The sequence below is a fragment of the Schistocerca nitens genome, chromosome 7 (genome assembly GCF_023898315.1).
Source record: "Schistocerca nitens isolate TAMUIC-IGC-003100 chromosome 7, iqSchNite1.1, whole genome shotgun sequence".
Taxonomy (NCBI): Eukaryota; Metazoa; Arthropoda; class Insecta; order Orthoptera; family Acrididae; genus Schistocerca; species Schistocerca nitens.
In genome coordinates, this window is record NC_064620.1 from 583,765,985 (window position 1) to 583,778,184 (window position 12,200).

The window sequence follows — 12,200 nt, forward strand, 5'->3', positions numbered from 1 at the left end:
CTCGGCAGTCGAGGAGATGACACCCTTACATCTCTTACTCATCATGACACTCCTCCAATGGAACGTTTGTGGCCTTCGGCTTCACAAAGAGGATTAATGGCTGCTTTTAGATCACAGTGTTCCCTTGTGCTCTGCCTTCAGGAAACGAAATTGCGCCCTCACGACTGCTTTGAGCTTTCGCATTTCTTACCAATTCATTTTGGCCTTCCCCTTGAGCTCAGCAATCTATCGCATGGGGACGTCATGCTGCTCACGCGGGATGACATTCATAGTCAACCCATCTCCCTGACTACCCATCTTCAAGCTGTTGCAGTTTGCCTTTTCCTTCCTCACCAGACTTTTTCCCTCTGTACTATTCACTTCCCTCCATCATGGGGGCGTCATGCTACTCATATGGAATGACATTCATAGTCAACCCATCTCCTTCACTACCCATCTTCAAGCTGTTGCAGTGCCTTTTCCTTCCTCACCTGACTTTTTCCCTTTGTCCCATTCATATCCCTCCATCATTTGATGTCACCAGAGCAAACTTTCTTCAGCTTATTGGGCACCTACCTCGCCCATTTCTTTCTTGGTGACTTTAATGCACATCATCTCCTTTGGGCTTCCCCAGGACCTGCCAGAGAGGTGCTCCCTTGGTTGACCTTCTTAACCATTATAACCTCTTCTGCCTTAACACTGAAGCACCCGCTTTTCTTTCTGACTCCACACACACTTATTCCCATTTGGACCTATCCTTCTGCACTGCACAGTCTGCCCACCGTCTTGAGTTGTCCGTTATTTCTGACATCTACGAGAGCGACCATTTCCCATATGCTATCCATTTGCCGACTCCTACCCCATATGTTTGCAAGCCCAAATGGCAGCTTAATAAGGCTGACTGGCACCTGTACTCCTCCCTGGCGGCCTTAAAACAACGTATTTCCCCAGTTGTGATGACCAGTTGGAATACCTCACAGACGTTATCCTTACTGCTGCAAAACGTTCCGTTCCTCGCACTTCCTCTTCACCACATCGTGTCCCAGTTCCTTGGTGGACTGAGGCATGCTGTGACGCAATTCGCGCATGGCGACGTGCTCTCCACTTTTTTAACCGTCATCCTACGAAGGAAAATCCATTCATTACAAACAGATGCGTGCGAAGTGTCGTCGCGTTCATCAGGAGAGCGCAAGAACTAGCTGGATTTCATTCACTGGTTCTTTCAACAATTCCACCCCTCCCTCTGTTGTGTGGGCCAACCTCCAACGGCTCTCAGGGACCAAGATCCATTCCCCAATTTCCGGCCTGACAGTAGCAAACGATGTCATTGTGGACCCTATTGCTATCTCCAACACCTTTGGCTGCCACTTTGCGGAAGTTTCGAGCTCTTCCTACTATCAACCTGCCTTCCTCCCTCAGAAGCGAGGAGGCTCGGGCGATACCCTTCTCTTCTCCGGATCGTGAGTGCTACAATGCCGCCTTTACTATGAGAGAGTTAGATCATGCTCTCAGTTCATCCCTATCCTCCGCCCCAGGGCCAGACGCCATACACATTGAGATGTTGCAGCACCTTTCTTTTGCGGGCAAGCACTTTCTGCTTGACACGTACAACCGCGTCTGGGCAGAGGGCACATTTCCCGGATGCTGATGTGAAGCAACCGTCATACTCACACCTAACCACGGTAAGGACGAAAACCTTCCTTCTAGCTACAGCCCTATTTCTCTTACCAGCTGCGTTTGCAAAATGATGGAACGTATGATTAATACCCAGCTGGTATGGTGTCACGAGTCTTGTAATTTACTGATGAATGCACAGTGTGGATCTCGAGCGCAGCGTTCTGCAGTTCACCATCTCGTTATTTGTCCACCCTTGTCATGAATGTTTTTCTGTGGAAATCCCAGACTGTGGCTGTGTTTTTCGATTTGGAGAAGGCCTACGACACCTTTTGGAGAACTAGTATCCTCCGTACTCTTTACACGTGCGGCTTCTGTGACCGTCTGCTCTGTTTCCTTCAGACATTTTTAAAAGACCGATTTTGCAAGGTGTGTGGGTTCTGCCTTGCCGGACACCTTTATCCAGGAAAACGTTGTGCCTCAGGGTTCCGTCCAGAGTGTAGTCCTCTTTGCTATCGTCATTAACCCTATAATGACCTGTCTCCCGACTGGCATCTCTGGCTTCCTTTTTGTTGACGATTTTGTCATCTATTGCAGTTCTCCACGGACCTGTCTTACTGAGCAACGTCTTCAGCGATGTCTTGATCGTCTTTAGTCCTGGAGCATCGACAATGGCTTTCGATTTTCCACTGACAAAACCGTCTGTATAAATTTCTGGCGATGCAGTTGGTTTCTCCCACCATATTTACATCTTGGGGCTGCTGACCTTCCGCTCGTTGAAACTACGAAATTCCTGATGCTCGATAGGAAACTCTCTTGGTCCTCCTATGTGTCTTACCTGGCAGCTCGCTGTACGTGGTTCCTCAGTGTCGTATGTGCCCTCAATGGTACTTACTATGGTGCCGATCAAACCACCCTCTTCCATTTGTACCGGTCCCTTGTCTCTTCGAACCTCGACTATGGGTGCTTTGTTTATGTGTCTGCAAATCTTACGCCATCTCAACACTATCCACCATCGTGGTATCCGTTTGGCCACGGGCGCTTTTACACTAGCCCAGTTGAGAGTCTGTTCAAAATGATTCAAATGGCTCTGAGCACTGTGGGACTTAGCCGGCCGCGGTGGTCTCGCGGTTCTAGGCGCGCAGTCAGGAACCGTGCGACTGCTACGGTCGCAGGTTCGAATCCTGCCTCGGGCATGGATGTGTGTGATGTCCTTACGTTAGTTAGGTTTAAGTAGTTCTAAGTTCTAGGGGACTAATGACCACAGCAGTTGAGTCCCATAGTGCTCAGAGCCATTTTGAACTATGGGACTTAACATCTGAGGTCATCAGTCCCCTAGAACTACTTAAACCTAACTGATCTAAGTACATCACACGCATCCGTGACCGAGGCAGGATTCTAACCTGCGACCGTAGCGGTCGCACGGTTCCATACTGAAGCGCCTGGAACCGCTCGGGCACAACGGCCGGCTGAGAGTCTGTATGCTGAAGCTGTTGAACTATCGCTGTCCTACCACTGTGACATTCTCCTCAGCAGGTATGCATGCCGTTTGCCTGCCCTGCTTGGCCGCCCCTCCTATGCCTCCTTCTTTGATGATCCCTTTGATCGCCAGTATGGCGCGCATCCCTCTTCACTGTTACCTCCCAGAGTGCGCTTTTGGCACTTGCTACAGCGGCTTAACTTCACACTACCTGCAACCTTCCCAGTGGGTGTGATCCCTCCACCACATTGGCTTCGTGAAGCGGCCAATGTTAAGCTTGGCCTTCATTCGCTTCCTAAGGACATTACTCCAGCCTCGGTCTATCGCCTTCAGTTACACGACCTTCACATACATCTTCGCGATAGTACCTTTGTACACACTGATGGGTCTCAGACTGACTGTGTCTTCCGATATCGGCTCCTGGCACACTGCTCAGTATTTACAACCGAGCTCTTTGCGCTTATCAGGCCACGGAGTACATCCATCGACTCAGCCTTTTCACTTGTGTTCTCTGCTCAGACTCACTCAGCGCCGTTCGAAGTCTATGTGCGCTGTATACCGCCCATCCCTTAGTGCAATGGGTCCAGGAAAACTGTCACTTGCGCACTCTCGGAGGAGCTAGTGTGATGTTTCTGTGGGTTCCTGATCATGTCGGTCTGCCAGAAAGCGAGGCTGACGCTGCTGCCAAGGCTGCAGTCCTCGTACCTTAGCCCACGAGTTCCTATATTCCCTCCGATGATCTCTGTTTTGCTGTCTGTCAGGAGCTGGTGTCCCTTTGGCATCGCCAATGGTCCTCCCTTCATGGGAATGAGCTCCGGCTTATTAAGCCTCTCCCAGCGGCTTGGATGACCTCCTCTCGGTCCTCCCGCCGGGAGGTCATTTTAACTAGGCTGCGTATTGGGCACTGCCTTTTTAACCATCGTAATTTGATAAGTGGCGCTACCCCACCACTTTGTACACATTGCGCCCAAGTTTTAACTGTCCACCACTTCCTAATGGAATGCCCATTTTTCAACCGTTTACGAGTCCATATGATTAGCTGGGTGGTAGTGTGCTTGCCTCCCATGCACTGGGCCCGGGTTCGATTCCCAACCGGGTTGGCGATTTTCTCCACTCGGGGACTGGGTGTTGTGTTGTCCACATCATCATTTCATCCTCATCATCAGCCGCCAGTCGCCCAGTGTGGCGCCGACTGAAATAAGACTTGCACTTGGCGACCGAACCCGAATGGGACCTCCCAGCCAACAATTCCATACGATCATTTCATTTCAACCGTTTACGTTCCCGCTTGTGTTTGCCGTCTAAGGAAAAACAAAACCAAAAACCAGAAAGTGGACAAATGTGCTGGTAAACAGGTTTTCACTTGCACTACCATACTGGCCAACTAAATCTCTCTTTGATTGTGGCTACAGCAAAATTTCATTTCCTCATTTGCACCACAGTCAAATGGCTCTGAGCACTATGGGACTCAACTGCTGTGGTCATCAGTCCCCTAGAACTTAGAACTAATTAAACCTAACTAACCTAAGGACATCACACACATCCATGCCCGAGGCAGGATTCGAACCTGCGACCGTAGCAGTCGCACGGTTCCTGACTGCGCGCCTAGAACCGCGAGACCACCGCGGCCGGCGCACCACAGTCCACCTACAGAAAAAATCTGCATTGCTTAAGATTAATGCTATCATCTATCATTGAGAATATGAATTTTCACTGAATTGTAATCTTACTGCGGCTTTAGATGTAAAAATTGTTAACCACATACCAGCAAAGATTGCAAATTCCGCTGGAACATGGGTGAGTTGCCATATGAGATTCGTTTTTTTGAAAGATGAGTGAATAGTCTGTTTGGCTTTGTGGAAGACTGGACTAGTGAAAAACTGTGATGTTTTATGTACAGACTACATCACCTCTGTTTATTCAGCAGGCTGAATAAACGTTACGTCTTGGTAGAAACAGCGCCACTTTGCAGCATTTCTGGCGTAACGGCTGCTAGCAAGAGGGGACCTGGAGTCGGCTTGGCAGTACGTATCGCTAGTAACAGCCGCTCTGTGTATCGCCAGAAAGTTATTGAAAAAGCTCTAATACGAGGTGTGGCTGGAAAAAAACCGGACTAGTACTGGTGAAACAATAAAACGAATGCAATAAGGCTGAAAGTCGCGTGGCCTGTCACGTGACTCTCGCTCCGCCTACTGCTCGAGTTTCATCTGCCTCCTGCACTCAGTCTGCCCGTGGCGTCTGTTTTAAGTAGTTGACGTTTTGTGTGTGCGTCGGAAAATGTTGAGTGTACAGAAAAAACAGCGTGTTAACATCAAATTTTGTTTCAAACTAGGAAAATCTGCAAGTGAAACGTTTGTAATGTTACAAGAAGTGTACGGCGATGATTGTTTATCGCGAACACAAGTGTTTGAGTGGTTTAAACAATTTAAAGATGGCCACGAAGACACCAGTGATGACACTCGCACTGGCAGACCATTGTCAGCAAAAACTGATGCAAACATTGAAAAAATCGGTAAACTTGTTCGACAAGATCGCCGTTTAACAATCAGAGCAGTGTCTGAGTTAACAGGAGTTGACAAGGTAAGTACTCTAATTGCAAGACATTACCGTTCAGAAAGGCACTCACCTACCGTAAGCGCTGACAGCACTTACCAGTGCAGGTGAGCTGCCAACTGGATTATGAAAAAATGTATGAAGAATAAGATGCCTGTGGGTCCATCCACATACTGCATGAAACTTGCGTCGTATGGGGCATGTCACAGAAAATGCCAAAATACCTGTGACATGGTCAACCAACGACGTCACTCGATGTCAGCATGCTTTGCTAATATGGTGTATCCTCCCTATGCTCGATAGAGTACCCCATGTGTGCATGGTCTATGTAAACCTGCAAACAAGCATCATTTTATGGGTTTTCCATTCTCCTCTATATCCAAAACAAAGAAATTTATAGTGTTAATAGTGCAGGATAATTCGTAGTAACCACACAAATGAAGTTATGTGAGAAATGTTGGAAGTTAGATCTTCTGTTGGATATTAAATTCCGACATAATATGTTTGCTGTGCTGCCTCATCGTTTAAAGTGAGTTCACCCAAAACAGCTCATGAATAAGACTAAATCATATTTTGTTGTTCCACCATTTGCTCATCTGGTATGAACACTTCATGCATACCATCATTCCTTCACAGTATGTTAGGGTGAAGTTTACCAAATACTTGGTGATATTTAAGAACTGCTTCATTCCTTATTATTTCGTATTTAGTTTTTTTTTGTGAATATTATTTATATCTTGCAACATATTGAAGTTAGAAGGTACATCGTTCAACCTTAATTTCAAGTTCATTGATTTTGGTTACGATTATTAGATTTCTCGTGTTTTATATTGTACTTGTTGTTTGAGTGTTTCGTACAACTGCTTATCATTCCAATGATGAGTGCCTTATCGAATGGAAGTCCTATATCATTTATTACTTGTGAGGGATTTCGTGACTTGTGTATCTTAATAATTCTTTTCCTTAAAGACTAATTTCACTGTTTAATTCATGCTATGGAAATACGAGGGGCGTTTGAAAAGTCCGTGCAAAAATAAAAACTACTTACGTGTTTGGGGTAAACCTTTTTTATTCATCTACGTAGTCTCCTTTTAGACTTATACACTTCGACCACGCTGTTATAATTTGTTGATCCCTTCCGAATAATAGGAATTGTCCAAGTCTGCAAAATGGCGATTATATGCTGCAATCACCTCCTCGTTTGAATAAAATCTTTGTGCCGCCTGCTATTTCTTCAAATTGGGGAACAAACAGTAGTCCGAGGGAGCCAAGTCTGGAGAACAGGGGGGATGTGAAACGAGTTGGAATCCTATTTCCATTAATTTTGCGACCACAACTGCTGAGGTGTGTGCTGGTGCATTGTCGTGATGGAAAAGGACTTTTTTGCGCTCCAATAGCCGGCGTTCTTCTTGCAGCTCGGTTTTCCGACGGTCCAATAACGATGAATAATATGCACCTGTATAGTTTTACCCTTTTCCAGATAGTCGATGAGGATTAGCCTTTGCGAGTCCCAAAAGACAGTCGCCATAACCTTTCCGGCCGAAAGAATGGTCTTCGCCGTTTTTGGTGCAGATTCTCCCTCGGTAACCCATTGTTTAAATTGTTGTTTGGTCTCAGGAGTATAGTAATGTATCCACGTTTCATCCACTGTGACGAAACGACGCTTGAAGTCCTGCAGATTCTTCCTGAACAGCTGCAAACCATCCTTGCAACACTTCACACGATTCTGTCAAGTGTAAGCAATCGCGGAACCCATCTTGCGGATAGCTTTCTCATGTCCAAATGTTTATGCAAAATATCATGTATTCATTCATTCGCGATGCCAACAGTACTAGCAATCTCACGCACCTTAACTCTTCTGTCATCTATCACCAAATCATGGATTTTATCAATGATTTCGGGAGTAGTAACCTCCACAGGCCGTCCAGGACGTCCAGCATCACTTGTGCCCATATGGCCACTCCGAAAATTTTGAAACCACTTATAAACTGTTGTAATCGAAGGTGTAGAGCAATCGTAATGTTTATCAAGCTTCTCTTTAGTTTCCTGAGGCGTATCGTCTTTCATAAAATAATGTTGAATCATCACACGAAATTCCTTTTCGTCCATTTTTTGACAATCACTCGACCCATGATTCACACGAATGCCAAAACAAAGAAATAAACCAATATGGCTGAAACTTGGTGTGCGTTCTTTCCAAAGATGCTACTAACTAAACATGACCTCGATACGCGCCGGTGGTGCCACCTCTCGGGCTTTGCACGGACTTTTCAAACGCCCCTCGTATTTTACTCTTCTTTATGTACAAATTGTTTCCTTTGTTACTCCACTTTAGTATGTTTTTATGGAATGCTTAGGACAGTACCTATCTCAGTGCTACATGAAGTCTGTTTCACATTCATTTTCCTGTACACTGAGGTGACAGAGGTCAGGGGATATCTACTAAAATCGTGTTGGACGTCCGTTTCACCTACGTAGAGCAGCATCTCAACAAGTCTTTGGAAGTCCCCTGCAGAAATACGGAGCCATGCTGCCTCTATAGCTGTCAATAATTGCGAAAAGGTTGCCGGTGCAGGATTTTGTGCTCAAACTGACCTCCCGATTATGTCCCACAAGTGTTCGATGGCATTCTCATGTTGGGGGATCTGACTGGCCAAATCATTCACTCGAATTGTCCACAAGAATTTTGGTCGCTATGACATGGTGCATTTCCACCATTGATTGGGAACATGAATTCCGTGAATGGCTGCAAATGGTCTCCAAGTATCGGAGCATCACCATTTCCAGACAATGATCGCTTCAGTTGGACCAGAGGAGCAGGTCCACTCCATCTAAACACAGTCCACACCATTATGGAGCCATAACTAGCTTGCACAGTGCATTGTTGAATTCTTGGGCCTATGGTTTCGTGGGGTCTGCGCCACATTCGAACTCTGCCATCAGCCCTTACAAACTCAAATCACAACTCATCTGATCAGGCCAGGGTTTTCCAGCCGTCTGGGGTCTAACCGATATGGTCTCGAGTCCAGGAGAGGTGCCGTATGCGATGACTTGCTAGTAGCAAAGGCACTTGCGTCGCTCGTCAGCTGCCATAGGCCATTAAGGTCAAATTTCGCTTCAATGTTCTATCGGATGCGTTCGTCGAACGTCCCACATTGATTTCTGCGATTATTTCACGCAGTATTGCTTGTGTAGTAGCACTGACGACTCCACGCAAACGCCACTGCTCTCGGAGCTGTGTTAATGGGCTCATGGTGTTCGGTTGTATCCACTCAAGAAATTAAATTGAGCCATGAGCAAGTTCATTGATCATCATTAATGTCATTACTTTATGTTAGGAATTTAATCATTTTTTCTATGTATGGTTTATATTCACTATATAATTTTATTTTACAATTTTACAGCAAATTTTTGGGCTATTAATTAATTTTCACTTCGTTAGCTAATGTTTTAAATAATTGTTTCTTCACGTTTTTGTTGCGTTAATCAGCTCGTTGCTCCTTTGAATTTGAACACAGCTTCCCATGATTTAATTTTGTGTACCGTTAAATCTACAGGCTTACTCTTGATTCCTTTAAAATCGGTATCATCATTTTGACATAAATTTTGTAAATTAGGTAGTCTTCATTTGTGTAGAACGCTTTTTAATCAGTCTGTAAGTTTCTGGTTTGCTGCAGAGCACATTCCATTTCTGCTTCATTCCATAACGAGAAAGTGATGAAACTTGCCTGTCAAACAGCCACCTTCAAATTTTCCAGAATTTTCCTACAGCAGGTAACTTTGCTGATACTTTGAAAAGACATTATTGTAACCAGTATCGATATTTGCACTGTAGATTCTTCGATTTGTTGCTTTGAGACGTATGGCGGTAGCGTGGTCTCGTCTGATGTTTCTGGACGTTTTTCAGCCAATCAGAACACTGGCGGTGAAGTCCCAGTGCTTGCGAATAAATTCCAAGTACTCACTCGTTCACGGACGCTCAGTATGGCTGAAAAGTTTCGGCTGGAGTTAGATACGGCTGCGTGTCTGCAGTATTGGTGAGAACGTTTCATACACTACTGGCCATTAAAATTGCTACACCACGAAGGTGACGTGCTACAGACGCGAAATTTAACCGACAGGAAGAAGATGCTGTGATATGCAAATGATTAGCTTTTCAGAGCAGTCACACAAGGTTGGCGCTGGTGGCGGCACCTACAACGTGCTAACATGAGGAAAGTTTCCAACCGATTTCTCATCCACAAACAGCAGTTGACCGGCGTTGTCTGGTGAAACGTTGTTGTGATGCGTCGTGTAAGGAGGAGAAATGCGTACCAACACGTTTCCGACTTTGATAAAGGTCGGATTGTAGCCTATCGCGATTGCGGTTTATCGTATCGCGACATTTTTGCTCACGTTGGTCGAGATGCAACGACTGTTTGCAGAATATGGAATCGGGGGGTTCAGGAGGGTAATACGGAACGCCGTGCTGGATCCCAACGACCTCGTATGACTAGCAGTCGAGGTGACAGGCATCTTATCCGCATGGCTGTAACGGATCGTGCAACCACGTCTCGATCCTTGAGTCAACAGATGGGGACGTTTGCAAGACAACAACCATCTGCACGAATAGTTCGACGACGTTTGCAGCGGCATGGACCATCAGCTCGGAAACCATGGCTGCGGTTACCCTGATGCTGCATCACAGACAGGAGCGTCTGCGATGGTGTACTCAACGACGAACCTGGGTGCCCGAATGGCAAAACGTCATTTTTTCGGATGAATCCAGGTTCTGTTTTCAACATCATAATGGTCGCATCCGTGTTTGGCGACATTGCGGTGAACGCACATTGGAAGCGTGTATTCGTCATCGCCATACTGGCGTATCACCTGGCGTGATGGTATGCGATGCCATTGGTTACGCGTCTCGGTCACCACTTGTTCGCATTGACGGCACTTTGAACAGTGGAAGTTACATCTCAGATGTGTTACGATGCGTGGCTCTATCCTTCATTCGATCCCTGAGAAACCCCACATTTCAGCAGGATAATGCACGACCGCATGTTGCCGGTTCTGTACGGGCCTTTCTGGATGCAGAAAATGTTCGACTGCTGCCCTGGCCAGCACATTCTCCAGATCTCTCACCAACTGAAACGTCTGGTCCATGGTGACCGAGCAACTGGCTCGTCACAATACGCCAGTCGCTACTGTTGATGAACTGTGGTATCGAGTTGAAACTGCATGGGCAGCTGTACCTGTACGAACCATCCAAGCTCTGTTTGACTCAATGTCCAGGCGAATGAAGGCCGTAGTTACGGCCAGAGGTGGTTTTTCTGGGTACTGATTTCTCAGGATCTATGCACCCAAATTGTGTGAAAATGTAATCACATGTCAGTTCTAGTATAATATATTTGTCCAATGAATACCCGTTTATCATCTGCATTTCTTCTTGGTGTAGCAATTTTAATGGCCAGTAGTGTATGTTTGTGATTGCTCGAAGTGGCTGATCATACGCAAGGTTTTCTATTTCGTATTCAACTATTGTGACTACACAAAGGGACCTCGACTCTTATCACAAAGTGGTCGACTGTAAGTTGGTCACTATTACACTAATTTTAACGGAATTTAAATGTGATTTTCTTGTTTATCGATATTCACTAGTATGAGTTGGCTGATTGCAGTTGTAATTGACTGATATTTTGGTAGTATGACATCACGTTTCGGCGTTTTGTGGTGTGTGGCGTTTTACGTTTATGATCATTCAAAACAGGTTGCTAATCTTTGCACCGCTTTTAAATCTTATGAAGAACCGAATGAATTCAGCTTTTCCCAGGCAGTACTTAGTTGTAGGTAGTTGCTTCATCTGACGACTGCAGTGTTTCCATTTTTCCACTCAGGTCTCGTTACTTTATTGATGACTTATGTGCGGAATAGTGGCGTTTTCCTATGTTTTTATGTCCTCATACATGTTCTACGTAGTGGCTGCAAAGTTTAGGTGTTATTATATGCCAAATAATGTACATAACAATCATTGAGTTTGTGTGTGTGTGTGTGTGTGTGAGAGAGAGAGAGAGAGAGAGAGAGAGAGAGAGTGGATTTAAAGATGCATTAGCGGTTGCATGCATGCTAATATAACTCCTTAGGATAAAATGAGGACAAAGGGAAATTGTTAAGTAGCTGACGCATATAACGGAGAAAGCGCCATTTTGCGTCGCTCTTGTTTCTTTTACGGAAATTGTGAATTTCAATTATAGAGACTCTTTTCTGTGGAACTGTAATTTGCTGGCACGGAAAGTTCACAAAAATCCTTTAATAAAGGTTGGTAGCCAGACTCAGGGCTCTTTCTTTCTCGCTTCCACGAAATCTTGTTAAGGTTTCAAGAACATCTGGCCGGAAGGAGGGAGAGGACCCGAGTGGGTTAAAGAACGGAAAATAAGGACATAAAAGGGAGCGCATTTAAATTACGTACACCGTTCTTATTTTGAGTAAAACGGAAGTGAAACAGCAGGACACTCCTTCATTATAACTGATGCTGTATCTGCTAAAGAAACTCTAAAACAAAAGCTGTTTACAGGGGAATACGATTAAGCGATAG